We start from the raw sequence: 17575 nt of genomic DNA on the forward strand, positions 1-17575 counted from the left end.
GAATGTTCAGTCTAAAGAGAAAATCATGTTGCATTTGCAGTGTTTAAATTAAAAACATCGAGCTGATCAAACATGCTGGTTTGAGAGATAATCTAATGAGTTAAGTGGATCTAACTTAGACAGGTGGCATTAGTTATATTAACTTGTTAACTTAATTTGGATAAACGTAACTCGATTGCATGTTACAATTTGAAGCAATTCATTTAAGTTTGTCTGTAAATTCTCTGTTTTCAGTGTGGAAACTTTTACTGAAATAAGTTGGACTTCACTCCAGCAGAACAATGAGTGCAGCCAAAAACAGCTGACCTCAGCAATTATGCACCAAGACAAAAAAAATAATCGTTGTGATGTAGAAAAAAAAAAACGTGCATCGGTTCAAAACACTGACGCATTTTCAGCATCAACGTCTCTGATTAACGCTGACTAATGACTCCGACGCTGACCATCACTGTCAGGCTGTAACGTATTGTATCAGCTGCAGATATCCATCATCGCCGCTGTGATCTCGCCGTTACACTTCTGCACCGACATGTGTGTTTTGGATAATTGTCAGTCGCTGAGGCTCTTCCAGATCTCACTAATGCATCCTGCAAACCTGAGCATCAATCAAAGGCGTCTGTTGTTCCAAGTCGCTGTCAGGAAGCAGGTTCAAGATGGAAACCAAAACTTGTTTTTTTGGACATTCTGTCCGAGAGCTGCAGGACACACCTCTGCACGTTTTCTCATTGGCGGCGGACTCCTGCCAACTCGCTCAAAGGTCAAAGTGAAACTTGGCTCAGAGCGAACCGGCGACTGTGCTCGTCCAAACTTAATTGGTTTTAAAAGGAAGCCTCGCTCTCCTCCTCCGCGGCTCCCTGTGTACACTGTGTGTTTTTGCTTTTCAACAAGACCGACCGAGTGGTAAATCTGAGGAAAAACAATCTCCCTAATCACAGCGTGTCAGTTCCAGCTGTCACAGTCTCTCTCTTAATCTTTGATTCATATCAAATCAATAATTCAAGCTTGTCAACTTAAGGTTCTGATTCGGGACCTCCAGCGTTTGGAGAGAGCGGCTCATGAAATATAAGTTGGCAAAAAAAAAAAAAAGAAGTGCAGCAGGCGGCAGCTCCTATTTGAACGCACCAGATATGTGTTTAATCAACATTTCATGTGCTGTTGCTCTCGGATTGAAGACGCAGGTTGTGAACATTAATTAGGCTGCCACTCCAAACTGGAGTGTTTCCTCCTCGTCAGCCAGCAAGAGAACGATTCCAACTGAATCAGAGAGTTTTGGTTTGTTTACTCGTTCCATCTCAGATTCAATAAACTGGCTATCGATGCCAAACCCTTACAATAATTGCCGCATACTCCACCGCCGAGATGAAAGCATGTAAATATGATACGAAAAAGGACTCGCCGACGCTGCCGTGGAGCAAAAGATCGGAGAGGCGCAGCATGCTAGCACGAGGCCGGCCGTGACGACGGACGGAGAACGTTGCTGCTGCTGCTGCTGCTGCTGACGGCTGCAGCTCCGGCTCTGTGAAGTGTGCGATGCTACGCTGGTCGGCTGCCAGCAGACGAAGAGGAAAGGCTGGCTGAGGGAACCTGTTGCAGCACCGGGATGATTCCAGTGTTTACTGTCCTGTCAGCGCTCTGCGATTTCTCGGTTCTCCACGAAGAGCGTTTGTCCCCCGCTGCACCGACATGATGGAGTGTCCACGTAATGCAGCTATTTTAACCCTCTGAACTCTGAGCTGTTGTTGGGTTTTTTTTTATTTTTCCTCCTGTGGGCTCAGTTTTCACTGCAACATAAAGTCCTGCAGCTCGAGAACAAACACAACTAGAAGGAGAGAGAACCTTAAAATGTCTTCACAGTTCTAATGCCACGAATAAGAAAGACTAAAACTGAATTTCTTTGATTATTGAAGTGACAAAAATGGAAAAACCTGGAGTCACCATGACAAGATGTTCCCAAGTGCCTCCAGCTGTTATCAATACTGGAAAAAATGGTGACTGTACGTACGATAGATATCTTACCGCTTACATTTTTAATTATTTTCCGTCTCCTCTCTGCTCTACGTAAACACAGCTCAACCGAAAAGTCTCTGAATTTTTGTAAAATCACTTTTTACTGCAGCCGAGTCACTCGTGGCTTCTTGGTTTTGTTGAGAAGTGCAGAATTTTTTGTCTTTTACAGAATTTAGTTGAAGTTTTTAATGAGACATATCGAATAAAGTGCAACCAATGAAATATCACAAATACTTTGGACTAAGTTGAGTCAGTTTTCCAGACAAAACTGAAAGTGATTAGTTCAAGAAACCATCGTAAAGCAGAAATTGATCCTGTTCTACAGCTTGTGGCTCTGATAAATGGGATAATTCTGGTGACTTTTTAAAGATAACATGCATTTTTGTGAATTATTTGTTGTTTTAATGTCTGGAATCTTTATATTTTTGGGGTTTTTTTGAGTTAAGCTTCCCAATCGAATGGAAAGTCACACAAGACGGGCTCCAGTGCAGCTAGAAAGTTAAACATCAAGCTAAATTATATCATTTTAAGGACGTTTCGAAGACGTCACGGCAGGTTTTCGTAACATGTAAAGTGTGCACATAAAAGGTGTGTAATTAGACCCATTAATCACTCAGTAAACGCAAAACGCCGACTTTTCCTACGTGCAATTTGCCTTGTAAATGAATGCTGCTGCTGCTGCTGCGACAACGACAACAACAACGCACAGGCCTGCAATCTAAACAATATGTGTCACCCTCGGTGCTGCTCAGGTGGCAGACAGGTAAAGCTCATCGCTCTGAGAGGGCAACACTTGAGCCTCTGGATCTCCGGCTCCTGCACTCCTACATATTGCATTTTTGATTGTTTTCCCACTTTGCCTGGGCACGGACTCGATATGCAAAGCGCGTGGGAGGCCTGCGAACGCGTCAGCGAGCTGTACATACGTGCTGTACCGGCTCGGATGTACTGTACATACACCCCTCCTGCCAAAAAAACAAATCTGATATCTGCACCTGTGGAAATGAGACACGGTGTTCCAGCACGGAAAAATAATACCAACCTCGCCTCTCCACCAGCCTTTTGACTTTGTGACACTATCAAAGTATCGCAGTAACAATACACGCCGGTCCCACTCACGCTTAATCACGTATGTTGCAGAAACCCGAACATTGAGTGACACTATTTTGTCGGCGCGCACACACAAAGCTCGGCAAACACTTCTTACCTGCAGCTGTCTTCACTCCGCTGCTGTTTCTTTACATTGGCTCCCAGCTTTCATCCCAAACGCAGGTCTCGGGGAACTCTGCAAACCAGAAATAGACAACATTGTGATTCCCTTCCCCCCTTTTCATGTCTTTTGCAAACAAAATGGAAAACGTCCAGCAGGTCAAACACGCCGGTCAGACAGTAAAAAGGCTTACAGAGTGATCCTGGGAGACAGCAGTTAGCCAAATCCTGCAGATAGTCGCGGCTACAGCACAAGGAAATCCACATGGCCACTGATGCATGCATGCACTGCCAAGTCAGGGATGACATGGGAGGAGTCTCAGGGTTCAAGGGAGGAAAATCCCCGAAGGAGGTGCAAGGTTTTCTTGTCTATGAAAACCGATGTTAGATTTTCATGTGACCAGCTTACCACTAAAAGGCTTAGTAGTCTAATCCTTTCGCCAAATGAAGTGTCTAACTTCAGGCTTAGGCTGGCCAGAAGAATCAAAGGAAGTTTATACTACGAACCTTTGCAGGACTTTTTTTTTTTTTTCCAAAAGGCCAGAAGTACACAGTGTCTGCTCAGGAATTCTCCGCAGTACGTACTCGAGCTGCTACCATCAGAGAAAAGGCTTCAGGTGATATTAACCGGACCGCGAGCTGAATATTATTAATAAACACACTTCAGCTCAAGGTGATATAATCCTGGTAAGTGAACAATTACCCCTCACACCTCGGCAAGAAATGCACTCGCAAATGTGTGAATCTGCATAAACGCCGTGAATGTCAAGCAGCCGCTTACCTGCGGAGAGCCGAAAGAAAGCAACTGTTTCTCTTCCTTTTTTAAAAAGGCTACGGACGTAATAGCTTTGGCCTTGATGTACGGCCATTAAAGTCAATTATGTTTCACATTCAGTCACTTTATACTGAGCAGCACCAAATCTGCCTCGTTGCATTGGATCAAATGAAGGGGCAAATTGAATAATGTTTCACATCTGTGTCTTTCCCCCGACTGCGGATAAAAACACATGTGCAGGCCGGCAGATAAACACACGAGCGCTTAAGCGACGCATGATTCACAAAAAGGCGCGGGATCTTTAGAAAAAATAATAATTAAAGATCATCGTTTATTAGAGGAAGAAACTATAAAACAATCCTCTGACAAGCATCACATTTTAACAATCAGTCGTTTCATAAAATTCTCTTTATTCTACATTTTTTCTTTTTAAAAAAATTGCTAAAAAATACATACTTAGCATTAAACAGATTCTGTAAAAACTAAAAAATTCTGTGCTCTTCAACGCAACTGATAAACCATGACTGACTCAGTTGTGACTCACAAATGTATGACAAAAAATGTAGGAATGATTCGCTGACGTGCAGGCTGTGGTTGCACGGAGCAGAAGAAAAGTGTTCAAATAAGTTTTAAAAAGTGCAAGGAGTAGAACAAATATAATATGCAGAGCCATTGTATGTTTTTTCTAGTATTGGTAGCACATGTGTGCACTTGGAAAAATGTCGTACATGGTGATTTCTAGTTTTTTTGAATTTTTGTAAACTAAACAATCAAAGAATTCAGCTTTCGTTTTATACTTTTTTAATGATTTCTGCATTCTAACTGCACAAAAGACATTTCTGAGTTCTCTCTACTTCTAGTCATGGTTGTGCTGTTTCCATAGAGGTGCAGGACTTTATTCTGCTAGTTAAAAAATGAACCCACACTGAGTAAAAAAAAATGTGACAGGAGCAGGAAAAGTCAGTCGTGAATGTGGGGGTGATGCATGCAGGAAAAGTGATGCAAGAGGAAGAGATTGAGCTGCAGATAATGGAGCCTCGCAGTGGTTCAGGGAGTCATTTAATAGTCACAATACTTTCTCCACTAACGTACGTCCTACAAACAGATTAAAGCCCTCTTTCATCCCAACGCTGACCTCTGCATCCTCCCTCCTCCTCCACCTCCACGCTGCGTTTAGCGAAATTCTGCTCGAAATCTATACATCAAAAATCCATTTCTCCTCGCAATCCGTCCCACAACAGAAAATGTTGTCATAAAATATGCCAGCGGCGCCTCGAACTTCGCCGCTCACACAGGAAGGCGACACCTGAGCCGACGGTGAAGCTGCACCGAGGAGCGCTGGCGTTAGCATCTGATGATACCTCCTCCCCGTCGCCGAGGCGATGCACTGGTTTATTTATGGAGGCATAAACTCACACGGCATTATTAAATATACCAAATTCAGAAACATGGCGCTGATCAAGGGAACCTGCGGAGCATCCCGTCGCTGCATTCCTGCCTCAGAACGGGCCTTCGGGGGGCGACTACAGCCGGCGAGCGTACAGTGACGACTCCGTGTTACCTTGTTTGACTGAAACCTACGCGTGTGCCTGATGAACTATCGCGCCTGGATCACACTCATAACATTTTGCTTTTGTGGCACAACTTGTCAAAGCTGCTCAATCAGGTATGAAAGCTCAAAGAAAAGAACTTTCCTTTCCTATTTGTGACCAAATATTTCATATTAAAAGCATCCTACATGTGTTGTTTTGTGTTATTGTGACCTGCAGCTACAGACGGTTGATAAGATATCACTAACTAACCTCTGCTTTCTCAATGTTTTTGTTAATGTGAGCTCAAAGATGCGACTTTTCATATTTAAGAGATTATTTAATCTCTTCGTACAATATTGCAGATTCTAAATTAATGATATCGTGACAAATGAGTGACAATTTCAGGCTTTTATCTTTAAGAGTTCATTAAATGTTGTTGTTTAAACATAGTTTCAAACGTTATTTGAGCAAAAAAAAACATGCTGAAATTGAGTTATTATTATTATTATCCCAGAAAGTATTTGATATATCGATCAAAACATTTTTTTAAATAATGCCAGTTTAAGTCTCCATCGTTCATGATAAAGCTTCAAACAAACCAGAGATGTTCCAGCAGAAGGTTCCTGATGATCAGAGATGGAACCCCATTATGTTTAATTAGCAGAACTAGAAAAATGATTTATTCTCCATCTCCTCAACTAATATAGTAACAGCCAACTGTTGAGATAGCGGCTTAAAAAGTGACTTTTTAAGGGGAAAAAAAGGTAAAAATTCTCTGATTCCAGCCTCTTAAATGTGATTATTTTCCTTTTTTTTTGCTCCTCTATGACAGTAAATTGAATATCTTTGGGTTGTGGACAAATCAACACATTTGAGGACGTCATTGTGAACTCTGGGAAAAACTAATTGGCCATTTTTTTTCTCTAAATAATTGAGAAAATACTCAACAGGCTAATTTAACTGTCGACAGTGAAAACAAGTATTGATTGCAGCCTCAACTAAGGACAAGGGTTAACAATTAGCACTACGAACAGCACATAATAAATAAAATAAAGCGTCTGACAGCTAAAGGAAAGTATGTTTGAGCCACTTCAGCCGCCTGACACATAAAAACATTAATTAACACGCTCGTCGTTGCATCATAATCGTCTCTGGCAAACTTGACTCATGTTGTTTTTTTTTTTTCTTCCACGGCGTCTCATTATCAGATGGCACTCGGAGACGTGGCATCGCGCCATTCACACCTTTTCCAGCCACTCCCTCCTCGTATTGACGAGATTATAAAACGATTCTCCTCGCATGAGCGCAAACAAACCCGAGCCGTTGGCAGCGTTATCAAAAGAAGCGGGATCGGTGGCCTTTGGGCGTCAAATTTGGTCTCGTCACTCCAATAAAAGTCGGTAGGCGGAGGCGGCACGAGTCGCGCGTCGTAAGGTTTACAACGACTTCCTGTATTTGCCATTTCACACATTTAAAAGGGTTTTATTTCGTCTTTGTGACCATTAAGAGCAAAATGAAGCATCAGAGTGTGATGAATAATGCACGAGTCAGATGGCTTTTCATTTCTCTTTGGTATTAGCCTTCCAAAGTCCAATTAATCCACATAAAAACTATTAAAAAAAGGGAAATATCGTGCACTTCCTGCTACGGTAACAACTCTTTTCTAGGTTATGTTACCTCACACTGCCGGTGCATTGAGCCTAATGGGAGCCTTTCATTTTAAACAACAATGGAGAGGTCAAACGGTCTTCGTCTCATCTTAAAATACACTCCACTCGAGGAAATTGATCAAGGCTTGTGCGCCGGACCAATTATTACCAAGAGACAGAGGCCCGACTCCAGAGCCGACCTCCTCCATAAATCAAGCCCGAGCTGAAGCGCTATATGTAAGCAACACCGCTCCTTTGCTTAGCCATTACCGGCGATGGCCACTCAGTGTGGCCGTGCATCTGATTCTCCTGCTAATCCATATGCTAAGCCAGCGCTTTGCCACTCGGAGAGGGATAAATATGCATCTGCACAGGTGGGACGGATAAGAGGGCCAGCTGCTCGGAGGTAGGGGTTAAACCTGAAAGCACTCCAACTCGCGTTAAACGCTCCGTTTTAAGTGGACCGAGAGTGTTGGGGGGGTTTGCAAAACCTGGAGGGGCGATTCAGACCTGTTGAGGAGCTTAGATCCGTCTTAATGCAGCACTCGGGCTATAAATTGGACCAGATGGAGCGTCCATATCAAACAACTTGGAGAAAATATCTAAATGGGATTTTTCGGACAAACGTTGTGATTTAAGTTGCAATGCAAAGTCAATATTCAGATCAATATCCACTGTGTAATAGATTTAAAACACATAATCACAGGAAATAGGTGGTGGAGCGTGTCGCTAAGGTTGCAGGTTTGACACCGGATTCCTCCCGTACGTTAGAAACCGCCAACTGCAAGCGAGCGCCGGCCATCGCGCTGCAACTCCTCAGAGAGCTGCACATTTTAATTCACTAGCAAGCAAACTGTCGACTGTGGCAAGGAAGGTTCCAGCCCTGCAACGAGAACAACAGCATGAAACTCTAAACCTGCAACAGTTCAAGTCCTTGGTCGGACAATTTTTTTACGATTCCGGTTTAAAATTGATGAATTGTTTCGTCCCAATGCAATCACAGAAGAACCTAAAGCTGCTACTGATTGATAACGTTCTGCTAAGATTTATCTATTCATATATACCTATTCTAATCCACAGTCAGGCTGTGGTCTCAGCAGGCTAAACAGTCCCTCTGCTCTGAGATACCAACAAACTCTCGGGTCAGATGAGATGCGTAATCTCAAGATGACCTCAGTTGACCCCTTTCGTCGCATCCCCCTCTGGACTTTCTACAGATAAATCTAAACATTGCAGCTTTTAAGATCAGACAACTCGAGCTTTGGCCACAGAAACCACGACAGTTTGCAATAATAAGCAACATTTTGGGCTTTAATTCATTCGTAAATGGCATTTTAGGGCACTGAGGCTGGGATTTGATAACGAAAGTGCAGATTTTTATATATGCACACCTCATTGTTGCTTTGTGCAAAAAGTGTGTGAAACAACAACACCAACAATTTGTTATCTACTATTAACTTGCACCAATTCATTCACATTGCAGTTTAAAGTCCACAGAAACAATCTGATGCATCATTGATTTAGAAAACGGCACCAGAAGAGCGTTTACAGTCGTTTTTGTGGAGATAATTTCTAAAACGATGCAGATTTTCTTCTCTAAACAGAAGATGGAAGCGCATCACAGCGCACGATACACACAAAAAAATGGTTTTCCGACACTGATATTGTATCAGCACGTATAAAAGCAGAAATCAATGCCGTTCCATCCTATTCAGCCGCCTACTGTCGGTAATTGTACCCAACCTTGCAGCAGGACTGTGGACTGACAGGAGCCTCTCTGTGTTTAAACCAAAATAAAACCCAAGGTAAACATCATTATTTCGCTCATTTGTTTCGCGCAAATAAAAGATAAAGACGGGATCACGTGTGACGAAATATGAATCCTTTTCATTAACTTTCCTGCCTCTGAGTGTCGACGATGACAAAAAAAAGGAGCAGACGCTAGAACCAGGAGCAGAAAATCACAAGAACGTCACCGTGGGCCCGGAGCAGAGACACTGGATTATTTTGTCAACAGCATAACATGCCGACACATGAGCTGCAGTCTTGTGACACGCTTTAGCGCGCAACACAACACAATGCGAGGTCGACGCCTCTTAGAAGCGGCAAAATATACATTAGCTGTTCCTTGAAGCTTGTTTACGGCTGGAATTAGATTCTGAATTCAGGAAACCATCTCACGTATGTAATGGATTACTCAGCGTCGCCATGAAACTCAGCTGCACCCGTCCACGTATTAGGGATCCGAGCAGAACGTTTACATCCTCACGGCGGCAGATGGTCTCTATAATTGGAGCTCCTGTCAAGCTGTTGCTGAAAGGAAAGAGGTTTTTTTTTTTAGGGAGGGGGGGAAATACATTTTCTCTAAAGTGAGACATTACTGTCCTCTCTGGCCGACACAAGTGCATTTTTAATACTTCTGCTACATTCACGACCCCGAAAATGAAGATTTTAGGAGACGCTGGCTTTCTGATGGCGTCTTATTTCTAGAGGTGTGTCATTTTCCGGATTCGTCGTGCCAATACGTGACCGTTTATCAGAGGAAAACCAAGACAGCCTCGACTACCAACGTGTGACTCGACATATCTCTATGATAATGACCGACAGGTGTTGCGGACCTTGTTGTCTTCGCTAAAAGCTGTTGAGCAGGTAGCGCTTCCTGCAAAGTGTTTTCTACAACTAAGCCGCCAACTTCACACGTTTTCAGAGAGATTATTTCTGAAACGGTGCTAAAACACTTGATCGTCTCAAAATGAGAGCGACGTAGCTTTAGCATGTAGCTGAAATTAGGACGTAGTTTGCTAAGTTTAGCATAACAGGAAGTAACTGAAGGTCCCAAATGTACATTTCTAAACAACTAAGCTGCATTCCACACTAAATTTTGAGTGAAACACATGTTAGCATATCTTTACGGGTTTTTTTTTTGTAGCTTCGCCGTCGTTCCTTTATAGTCAACTCATCATATATTGGACGTAAAGGGGATTCGTCACCCAGAAAATGTAGGAAACGCTGCAAACATGTTGTGAAAAGGTCATATATTTACACAAACTGAGCTATTTTCTTGGTACACAGGCTCCCGGTATGTTTGAATTTTGAAGACTTTACTGATGATATTTTAGCCCCTTCATGGCGTCTTTTCTTGTCATATTCACCGGTACGCACTTTACGATCCTTATTGAGAGGTTTTCAGTTCCAGGGAAACCTTTGATGGAATGATCTCGGCAAAAGTCTCGTCTTAAAACATGCTCATAAGGTCAAGCCGAGTGTTTTTGCTTCCTTTAAACTTTACACACCGTGTAGCGCTCTCGTCTGTCGGCTCAATTCTGACGATTTTATGACTTTTATTTTGCTGCCTTGTGAAGCAACCTGGTGACATAGACTCTGAAAAGTTCTCTATAAATAAACCTGATTATTATTACTGCCTCCTTTCTGGAAGTCTTTCCTACGACATCAGAGTTTTTAACATTTCTTCCAAAAAAACGAAATCACACTTTTTTCAAATTCATTGCATCTTACTTGTTGAATCTGCACGACCTCAAAAAGAAGAAGAAGAAGTGCTTGGAGCAGACACGCTGCGGCTATCTGCTGTAAATCGACGTCAACATTACAATAAAAAAATGTATAAACAGGATTATTTGGGTTTACGGAGGCTTACATCTGAAACCGTCTCCGGTTTTGTGGAGATTAAACCAGTAAGATACATGTAAGCTTCAAGTCTTTATGCTAAGCTAGGCTAACCATATCTCATTTTTAGCATTTTAGAATCTCTGCATATTAAAAAAATTGACCTATGAGTGTCACACAGGGCAGAAGTTCCCACCATCTGTCAGCGGGAACATTGCTGACGTGGTTTTCCAGTCGTTTCACGAGTGCAAACGAGTGGAAAGCACATCTCAACCTTTACGGCGGCGACACACTAATCTGTCATCCAGCCAACGATTATAATGTCACAGAACGTCGTGAAACGAGATAGCGAGCCATCCGAAAAATCCGGCGGTCGGAGGAATTCACACTTGCACGGCTGAAAAACGAGACGCCAGTTAGCCGCCGCTCTCAAAACATTCCTCCAAAAGTCCGTCACAAAAGGCGGGTTTGTCTCGTATTCACACAAGCCTGCAATCATCCTCTTATTAGTGAGGCAGCATTAAAAAGATGCTTTTCACCAACGCACCAAGAAAAATTCTCCCGATTTCATGCGGATCAGCTCGGTGTCTAACGAAGCGCCGTCCCGTCTTCTCGCCGCCAGTTTGTCAGAGTGTGTCGAACAAATCGGTATGCCAGTCGCGCAAATTCTCCCGTCAGGCCGTGATGCTTAATCTTCACAATACAAAAAAAAGAAAAGAAGAAATCTCTTTCTCTCTCTCTCTCCCTCGATGACAGCGTCTTCCCAAACTAGACTGCAGCCATTGTTAATCTTTTTCAGACAAATCTGATGTTTGTGACAAAGCCGTTTGTCAAGAAGCTTCGCGTTAGAACAAGAAGTTTGTCCACGTTAAAGAGAAAACGGTGCTTTGTATTTGAGTCACGCCGCCTGGACGGGTTCAAGTTTTAACATGTTTTAAATGCAAATACCTTGATTAAAGCATATTTAACAATGAAATCTCACAAATGAATCCTGTTGCTGTTTCACCTCCTACGTCTTGCCTTCATTAGTCGATTTCATCTTAAAATCCTTCCTCATTATTACATCTCACACACTCGATTCATCGATGACTTGTCATGTATGCTCTTGTAATTTAAAGACACAGTAACACACTCTTAATCTTTATGTGAATCGTATTAGAACTGTTTTGCGTCTGCATGCGTGCAACCTGCTAATTCATGCTAATCTTGTAAAACAGATTCTTAATCACGATAAGCCTTTTCCTGGTAAACAAAGACTTTAACCGTCTGAACTCGGAGTATGTAAACGGCACGTTTACACCTCCAAGGATCAACACCTGAGCTTAGAATTGTAATATTTATTAAAAATCGATATATTTTGAATGCCTTCTTTAAAAAAAATCTGAAAAATTAACAGCTTGGATTACCCAGATTCTGTAAAAAACAAAAAATTCAGCATATCTTTGCGCAACTGACACGCCTTCAGTGGTTCAACTGTGACTGAGCGTCACATGACAAAAATTCTGGGATGTTCTGCTGAACTGCAGGCAGTGTGGATACCGCGTTCGTTCAATTGCTGGAAAATAAAAGATCCAAAAAACGTCAACTTCAGTTTTTATCTTTGAAGAATTTATACGACCATAATACATACGACATGTCAGAGTTCTCTCTACTTCTAACAGTGTTGTGTTGTTTCCATGGAGGTGTAAGACTTTAAATTGAAGTGAAAAGCTGCAACCAAAATCACTCAGACGTCACATTGAGTGTTAAATAAAAATAATGTGGAAGTGTCTGTGTTTTCTAGAGCTGCAAATGTTCGTCAGTGAGTTGATAACAAGAAGATCTTTTTGGCCATTTCTTAAAGGCAAAAACTAGGTTTCTGTCTTTTCTCTCCTCTCGTCTGCAAACTGTTCGTCTCAGAAAAACCAGACATTTGAGGACGTCACCTTCGGCTGTGGAGAATCATAATGGCCAATTTTTCAGCCGTTCTCTGACACTTCATACACAAAATCATCGACCTGAGTCTCTTTACGGCGAAGAGTACGAACAAAGTTGATAGATTTCCTTCGGGGGTTTTTTTTTTTTTTGCTGCTAAATGAATTCAGAGGGGAGTCTGTTTCTGAGCGCTGCTGTCAGGCCTAACTAGGACTTTCTAATAGAAGTGGGCTAAGTGCTCTCAAAAAAAAAAAATGAAAAGGAAGCCTCAAAAAGGAAATGTTGCAGGCTCACCGACACTTCGCCAAACCACTCGCTCAATCACATCCATATGTTTGCATATTATGCAAATGGGCTGCTAAATCACAGCGTATAGACGTGTGTGTGTGTGTGTGTGTGTGTGTGTCCATCTGTGTGCCTCTTTTCCAAATCAGCTTACAATGTACCGAGACACATTAACATCACTCACGTCGCGCCGCCGCCACCTCCACCCACCGCATATTTTCCATTTCGGGGGGCCTTCGCAAAAAAAATTTCAGACGCCGCGTAAACTTCATTTCCTTTTATTTTGACTCTGTTGCAGACGAGTGCAGCATGTATCGCATTAATGCTCATTCCAGCTCTAATCCAATTCATTGTTCCTCCACGGCTCCGCGTATAGAATAAGCCATTTCCACATGGGATTAAAACCAGTGTGCTTTACTTCTCCGGCAGTCTGTTGGGTTTGCATAGTTTAAAAGCTTAGCTGCAGACACACACTCTTACTCACACACACTGTGTTGTAACCGAGCCAACGTGGAGATTGATCAGCTGGGTTGTGTCCAAATTAAAGCTCGTCCTCTGCAGACATGCCAAGCATAATAACTCTCTCCTCTCTTTGCACTTTTCCTTGGCCGGGGGAAAGTGGGAAGTGCAAAAAAAAAAAAAACACACAACATGCATGAGAGAAAAGCAAGAAGAAGATGCAGATAATGTCTTGACACCCCGTTGCAGAAGCCTGGCTCTCAGATGTCTGACCCATTTTCTGCCCTCTCCTGCTTCTCTCTCTGATTTCCTTCCTTCCTCTAATCTACAGTAAAGAAGCTCCTCTGACTCAATGAATTTCTCTGTGCCACTAGACGCATGCCAGCTCGAAAAAAAAAGGAAAAAAAAGCACCGCGAGAACAAGAACAGGCCGTGCTATGCCTCGCTAACCGGCAGTTTTATGTTCTCTGTGTGGGCTTTTATGGGAATGTGTGTGTTTTGCTGTGTGTCTGTGTGCCGTATGCGAGGCGGGCACATGCTGTACTGTATGTGTTCATCAGTATGCATAATGAGAGGCCTGTGTTCCAGCAGAGACGGTCCAATAATCAATTATTCACTCCCTGGAAATACACTGGTGCTCATTTCTAATAATAAAATCAGTCGGCGCGAGATGCAAAGACAATATATATATATATGTGTGTGTATGTTTATTGCATTTCTGAAAGAGCAAATCAGCTCACATTAGGGAACAGTGATGAATAAACATGTCATTACCGACAATAATGAGGAGACATTTCCCCCGGTGGCGTTTTCACGTCACATAACGTGGTTTTGTGGAGTCGAGCCGTCGTGGCGGACAAAGTTTCTGCACGTTTGGCGAGTTTTAGTAACTTTAAAAGATCTCTAGTTTTCGATTCTGGTTCTTTAACGGTGCAGACGCTACCGCAAGACCCACCGGCTGCTCTGAAAGGTGTATCATCTTTTCAACAATCGACAAAATTGCACAAGATCTGCCAAAACTAGAAAAAAGTTGAAAGTTCCCAACAGTCCTCAACTATTCATCTGCGACGCCGGAAAAACTTGTGATATTTTGACAAAACCGGTTTATTGTTTTTTTAAAAAAATCAACAGCTTGCTCTGAACAGATTCTGCAAAAAACAATTTAAAATTCTGCTAAACAGTGAAGCCATCAGCGATCCGGCAGCCGTTTAACCGAAACTGAGGGAATATTCAGCTGGACTGGGATGAACTGTGGGAGCAGATGGGAAATAAATTAAAAGAAAAAAAAAAATAGAACAATATCGTGGCACGTAGAGGCGCTGTTTGTTGTTTTAGTGTCAGAAACACACTCAGAAAAATGTTTTAAAATTTATAAAATGTGCTTTAATCTGTTCCTTTTTCATGTTTATGGCGTTCTAACTTTTCTACGCTGCACAGAAGACATTTCTGACTTCTTGTTCTCGTCCCGTAGACGATGAAAAATGAGGCCACGGTGAGGAAAAATGTGACGGGAGCGAAGAAAAACACCCCGAAGCTGCTCAAGAGTTCAGCGGGTTAATGAAGGCTGTGATGCAGACCGGCGGGTTTGTTGTGGGAAGTGACTTTCTCCTGGTGTGTGTGTGAGAGAAGAAGAAGAAGTAACGTCACATTACTGGGTTTCTTTCTTTCGGCTGCCTGATGAGCAGAGAAGTTCCTGAAAGTCTGTGTGTTGTGTTTGCGGTCACACGAAGCGTCGCCTACTATCACGTCTTCCTGCGTTTTTTTCGCAGCTGGGTTTGTGTGAAGCGCTGTTTGTGACAACAACACATGAAGACGGTGGGCTTCTTCCTGTTGTTGGCTTCGTGAGTCACGTCTGTGTGAAGCGCTTTGCAGCAGCATTTGATGAATTAAGGTGATTTCTCAGGAGGCGATTTGTGATGTTTACCTGCCGATCGAGCAGTGGAGCGACAATTTATGACGACGGAAACAGACGCATGCATGGAGCTGTAGCCATACAGCAGGTAGTTGTGGTGAACTGTTTATTTGCAAGCACAAGTAAGATTAGTTTAAGGCGACTTCCTTAATCAAAGCTGGAACCGACGCCTCAAAAAGAAACCACAAACACAACAAACTGCATTTCACTTGTTTTAAAGTTTAAGATCGCTGAGATAAACGGACAGACGGCAACAATCACCGGACTGAACATCACTTCCTCCGAACGAGGGATTCACAGGAAACAACAGAATCCTCCGCCGACAATGAAAACGACCTGCGAGACGGTCGACGAATCAGCGACGAAGAGGATCTGGACTCTGCTCGGCGAAGAGTCCTGAAAAACTATCGAAAAAGCACAAAAACATTTGCGGTCCCTTTAAGTTAACGCGGCGAGCTGCAGCTTAAGTGACAATCTGCTGAAAAACAAGAGGAAGGGCTCCAGCAGGCAGACGGTGCAGGAGAGCAAAGGGGTCGCCTCCAGTCAGCTAATCCCCCCCAGTGTCAGATAAGACACACAACACGGCCGATCTCCACACACGGAATAAATTAACCGGCGGTCCAGCGCATGATCGCCGCGGCATCTCTCTCCATTTATGCTAATTCCTGGCTGTAATGTCATCTGCTCTGCCTCTCCCCCGCCGCACACAAACAGAGAAATCAGGAGGCCCGGCGCCGCCCGGCTTTGGCACCGAACAGGACTACAGATGTGAAAGTCGGCGGAGCTCGCCGGGGACCAGCTGGAGCCCGTCCAACCTGGACAAGGGTCAGGGACGCGAAGTGAGAGGACACAAGCAGAATCTGGAGCGTCCTCTCAGCCCAGCTTGTCACCCTCGGCCTCCGTCCAGACCAATCTTACTACGAACGCTTGTTTTCACACTCGGTTTTCACACCTCCAGATAATGTATTCTTCTTTTAAAAAAAAAACTCAGCGACAGTAAAAACCACAAAAAGACGCTGCTGTCTGTTGCACACTAAAAAAAGAAGAATGCATTTCTTCTGCTTTCGATTTATTGATGTTGTTTCTGCGACAACAAACAGGCGCATATGATCCTCTGCATGTTGATCGTCGCCGCAGATAACAATAAACAATCGGCGATCTGCATGTGTGACAACCATTGTGTTCTTTCCTGTGTGCGACAAAAACAGCTCGGCGGCGTGTTGTTATCGTTTATCGGCACCTGGATTAAATTCTCGTCTCGTCGTTCTCACGATGAACAGCATCCGCACGTTAAAGTCATCGATAAGCGAACATATAGACGAGTCACTTCCTTGTTTTTTTTCAATTTGCATTCTGGTTTTTTTCTGCAAATTTATGAGACATGAAACGTGCCGAAACAGAAACACGACAGCATCCAATTTGTTGTTTGTTGCCTGGCAACAGTGAGCACAGGACCGATAGGTTTGGGGGAAACGTCTCCTTTTTTTCTGGCAGATTTTGAGACATGAGATGTAATTTTTAAATCTTCAGCTCATGTTTATTGAAAACACCATCAAAACTATCACCTGCTCGATATTCTAATGCGAACTGTGAGACACAAACATGCATTTATCGCATTTTTAGAGGATAAAACTGTGTTAATCTGAATAAATAAAGTGATATTGTATAAAAATAAAACAGTAACGTGAGCGTTTCGCACTCTTCAATCGTGTTAAATGAAGAGATGCTGAGAAGAAACTCGCTGCATCCTGATTTGCAGCCTTTCGTGATTTGCTAATCACACTGGATTCATCCTTCCGCCCTCTTCGAAAGCGAAGTGCACCTTTAAAAATGAAACCCTCGATGAAGGTGTTTGATTGCCGGCGGTGATACCGAACCTGGTTCCACACAAATCGCCTGCAAGGGAGGCCGTAAAAAACCCGACTGACCTAATTTCCTCCTCTAACGATGCGACGGGGAGCCGACGCGCTATAGGCGAACTATAATAGGAGGAGTGATGGACACCGGTACGTGCGGTAAGACCAAAAGTCCTACAAGAGGTGCATATAATGAGCCCTGCAGGACGGGAGAAGTGGAGCAAGGAGGCGGCGGCGGCGGCGATTTCTTCTAGACGAGTTTGAATGGTGGCAGCAGAAGTTTTGCAGAGAAGCGAGAGGACATTTGTGCAGCAGCAGTAAACAGTAAAAGTGCAGATTTGAGAAGTTTATTA

General features: G+C 43.2%; 1 long non-coding RNA gene across 1 annotated transcript in view; it reads right to left on the reverse strand.

Moving 5' to 3' along the window:
- Positions 1 to 17575, reverse strand: part of LOC103366721 (uncharacterized) — a 93239-nt gene that overhangs the window by 62559 nt on the left and 13105 nt on the right. Inside the window, exon 2 of the long non-coding RNA XR_520681.1 lies at positions 3215 to 3292. This is a non-coding gene — a long non-coding RNA (uncharacterized LOC103366721). The remainder of the gene's footprint in view (positions 1 to 3214; positions 3293 to 17575) is intronic.

Source organism: Stegastes partitus, unplaced genomic scaffold, assembly GCF_000690725.1.
Source record: "Stegastes partitus isolate 25-593 unplaced genomic scaffold, Stegastes_partitus-1.0.2 Scaffold969, whole genome shotgun sequence".
Taxonomy (NCBI): Eukaryota; Metazoa; Chordata; class Actinopteri; family Pomacentridae; genus Stegastes; species Stegastes partitus.